Raw genomic sequence first — 4,886 nt, forward strand, 5'->3', positions numbered from 1 at the left:
GGAAAATAATATATTGTCCGACTCCTCCTGAAGAGTACTGTTCCGAAATTTCAATAGTAAATCTGTCCGTTATGCATTTTCAACGCCTCTCTTGCAACGTCTGTCAGTCGAGTTCGTTTAGCATCTCCGTAACGCTCTTTTGCCAAATAAGCGATCCCGTAACGAAACGCACCGCTCTTCGTCGGACCTTCTCTACCTCCTCTATCAATCCTACCAGATAGGGATCCCAGACAGATGAACAATACTCGAGAATCGGGCGAGCAAGCGCCTTTTAACCCACTTCTTTCGTGGATGAGTTACATTTCCTTAAGATTCTTCCGACAGATCTGAGTCCGGTGTCTGCTTTTCCCACTATCTGCTTTATATGGTCATTCCACTTAAGGATGCTGTGGATAGTTACGCCTAGATATTTTACGGCAGACGCTGTCTTCAGAAGTTTGTCATCAATAGTGTAGCTGTATAGTAGCGGATTTCTTTTCCTATGTATGCGCAATATGTTACATTTATTTACGTTCAGGGTCAACTGCCAGAGCCCACGCCATTCATCAATTCTCTGCAGGTCGTTCTGCAAAATCTTTCTATCTTCTGGCGTTGCCACTTTGGTACAGATAACTGCATCATCTGCGAATAGCCTTAAAGAGCATCCGACGCTTTCTACTAGATCAATTGTGTGTATTGTAAACAACAATGGTCCTCTGTGTTCTATCTGCAAGAAAGTCTTGAATGCAGTCGCAGGTCTGCTCCGATACTCCGTAAGCTTGCATTTTTTCATTAAACGGAATTGCGGAACGGTGTCAAATGCCTTACTGAAATCAAGGAACACGGCATCAGCCTGAGCGCCTTTGTCCACTGCGCTGTGGATCTCATGGAGGAACAGAGCGAGCTGAGTTTAGCAGGATCTCTGTTTGCGGAATCCATGTTGATTTTTATAGAGGAGATGTTCATTTTCCAAAACCGTCATAATTCTTGAGCGTAAAACAGGTTCCATAATTGTAAAACAGATTGACGTCAACGAAATAGGTCTATAATAGTGTGGATCTGTCTTACGGGCTTTCTTGTAATCAGGAATGACCTACGCTTTTTTCCAGTAGCTAGGTACCTATCGTTGCTCAAGTGATGTACGATAAATTGCTGCTAGAAGGGGAGCAAGTTCTTTCGTATAATCTTTACAGAATCTTATAGGTATCTCATCTAGTCCTGATGCCTTTCCACAGTTAAGCGATTGTAGCTGCTTTTCAATTCCACGATCGGTTATTTCAATGTCTGACATTTCGACGTACGTACGACGATTGAAAGGAGGAACAGTGTTACTATCCTCCGCGGTGAAACAACTTCGGAAGACTGAATTCAATATTTCGGTCTGCTCTCTGTTATATTCCGTTTCGGTACCGGTGTGGTCGCTGAGAGAATGAATAGAGGATTTTGACCCATTTACTGATTCTATATTAGACCAAAATCTCTTAGGGTTTTTACTCAAGTCGGTTGACAACGCCTTACTTTCAAAATCATTGAACGCTTCTCTCACTGCTCTGCTTACGCTCATTTTCGCTTCGTTCAGCTTTTGTTAGTCAGCTAGGTTTTTACTTCTCTTGAATCTGAGATGAAGTGCTCTTTGTTTACGTAGCGCTTATCTAACACGGCTATTAAACCATGGTGGATCTTTCCCATCCCTTCAAACCATACTCGGAACACACTTGTCTAGGGCATATTGAATATTGAACCAAGTCTTTGAATTTTTTGCATTTTTGCTCCACATCTTCGTCCTCATCACCGAATATATGATGCTGACTGTTGAGATACTCTGAAGTTTGTATCCCGTCACCATTGCTGAGCAAATATATCTTCCTACCTTTATTAACATTCCTTATAGGACCTGTCGTCATACATGCTGTCACACCCTTATGATCACTGATGCCTTCCTCCACGTTAACTGATTCGATAAGTTCAGGTCAGTTTGTTGCCAGGAGGTCTAAGACGTTAACCTCGCTAGTTGGTTCTCTACTCAAGATAATTTTCGGACAAGACATCCAGAACAATGCCACACGATTCCCTGTGTCTGAAATCAGTTCTGATGGCATAACACTTCCAATATATACCTGGGAGGTTGAAGTGCTAAGACGTAGGAAGCCAGCCGCACGGCCTGCTCCGTCTTTTGCCTTCCGCCCAGTGGCACGCGAACACACCACTGTCTTCCACCCACTCTGGAGTGAGGACGGATCGGTCAGATGTTGCGTATCAGAAGCCACAGCGACGTCCGGGTCAGCAGGAGATTCCAGGTCTTGTCACTGGCGCCCCGACGTCACCGCAACTTTAAGCAACAGCTAGAAGCTTGTCAACGGTAGCCAACGCAGCTTCCAGCTGTTTACGGACAGCAGCCAACACTACTTGTGTCCGCTCACAACAAGCACAGTCCATAGCCATACCGTACCGTGTATATAATAAAGTCTCAAATGGCCCTCTGAGTTTGTTGCTGTGCAGATTTACCACTGTACTCTGAGACCGCAAGCTATTAAACAGAAACAAATTTCTCTACTGATGTTGATGTATTTACAGATAGCTGTTATTAGAAATCCTGTTTGCCGAAAAGCTACTGCACGAGATAAATATTCAAACTAGAATGCACTGATGTAAACTGTATCCTGTCTACTAGCACAAATTAAAACTTAGTCGCGTGATGGAATTTCTGGTGACGGGAAAACTTGCACTAGGAAGCCGTTCTACACAAGGATATTCACAAAACAAAAGAGAAAAAACTACGATTAATTTTCTAACCATTAGTCTACACAGTAAATTCACTTTTTTGCAGAAGTACGCGAAAAAAGACTAAATTATTTTACAGTTTATCAGACAAGTGCTGCTGCAGCTGCTCTGCTGCGCGTCCTCTCGGCTCTGTAGTTTCATGACACCGTCATTCAGCTGTGTGAACTTAATAGCACTGATAGTAACTTTATTGTCGATAATATACGTCACCATTATTATGTATAATATGTCATTATATCCTATGAATTCATGTACGTCTCGATCTGTTAATTGATTAGCTAAGGGTACGCTAACGAATTGTTTATTGTAACTCTAAAAAAGAAGGGTAACATCGAACCAAATTCTTTGGAGAACAGTCCTTGTATACGGACAATCACAACGCATACGTGCAACACAACTTCCGGAAGACAAAAACCAAATTTCGGAAACCGTTTCTCGCTGTCGTGTTTGCATGTAAATGCCTGAAGCCGTTTTGCTAGACCGATCAAATATCGGTTTTCCGATCAGTTGTTTTATATAAATAGTATCTGGAAATCAACTGTTCCGGTTTATGATTTAGATAGCACAATGGATTTTTCTCTTCAGTTACATATTAGAATTAGATAACTTCATGCTCAGTCTAGCACTTCTTCTTCTCTTTCAATGCACAATAGTCACTCCGTTCAGGTTAGGCAAGAATTTTTAAAATCACATAAAATCCAAGCACGTTTCAAACACGATTAGGTGTTTACGTCAGAACGAAAATCGATTGTAGAAGTGGAAATCCGGCAGCTAGGACCACCACATTTACATAATGGATATTTGAGCGTTTTACATGACCAACCAGAAGTGGTTTACGAAACCTAGTTTTCGGAGCTCCGTAGTGGATCGGTTCTCAAGTGGAGTCATCTGTGGGAGCCAATCTTGAACTCTGAGGTAGCAGCTGGCGTGGGTTTCAAAATGGATTCCACTCATAACTGCAATGACACTGTGACGACGCAGAGTAGCCCGGTTAAGGAGTGTCTGATGGAACATTATCGTCTTTCGATACATGACATAGTCATTACTATATCGGTATCGTCATCGGCATATTCTTCTTAAGAACGACGATTTAAATAAACGTAGCTGCCCCAGTGACAATCTTTGTCCGATTAAAATTTATAATTTAGTTTTATTTAATTGTAGTTTATTCTTAAATCATTGTTTTTCATTAATCGTTGTTACTTCCTGCTCCGTATTATCTTATTTTTTAATAGATAATCATTCTTAACAAAAAAAGGAAATTACCTAATGCGAAATTTTGTCTTGAGCTTCTAAAAAATAAAATGTAAGCTATTATCCGAATATTTTTACTGACACATGTTCTTGCAATAAAGAGTAGTTACTTGAGCGTTTCTTTTAAGAATCATTGACATTAAAAATTAAAGAGATAAACCAAAAAGCAACATATATATTATCTCTCAAGTCAGCATCCTTTTTTTTTTTCAATACATACTAACTGTACAAGGAAGAATGAAATATCTTTAGAAAAGATTTTTAGCTACCTCGGCAAATGGCAGCATGAGTGCCCAGCATCATATCCATATTTCAAGAAGCTAGCTTGTTGATCACGAATAAAAGACTGTCTTTTCATATTATCTTATTACAAATGTCTTTTTATTATTCTAAAGTATTTATTAACTTGATAATTTCTATACAACACTGTCACAGATAATAACCATGACCACTGCGGTAGTCTGTAAACTCTGCCTGTCGTACAAGATGACTTTTCTAAACGAATATACTTTCCGAAACGACCAACACATTTATCAATGTCGCCTGGAATTGTGATTTATCTATTTCTGCCACTCCCTAGTGTGCCTATATGAAGTACGAAGTGCTATTAAAACCTCGAAATACACTTAGAGGTTATTGTGTCCTTAGTGATATACCAAGTAAGCAGAGGACACTACTTTGTAGCCTATACATTTCGCATTTATTTTTTTCTTCTTATTTTATATTCGTATTTCTCACTAAACTTGTTCTCAACAAAGGTAAAAGTAAATATTACGATAGAAAGTTAGAAATTACAAGCAATTGATCTCAGTCAAATATTGTCATGATTAGAAAATTACATTTCCCATTTTTTTATTTTGTGTTTGTATTTG

This window comes from Schistocerca americana, chromosome 7 (assembly GCF_021461395.2).
Source record: "Schistocerca americana isolate TAMUIC-IGC-003095 chromosome 7, iqSchAmer2.1, whole genome shotgun sequence".
Lineage (NCBI taxonomy): Eukaryota > Metazoa > Arthropoda > Insecta > Orthoptera > Acrididae > Schistocerca > Schistocerca americana.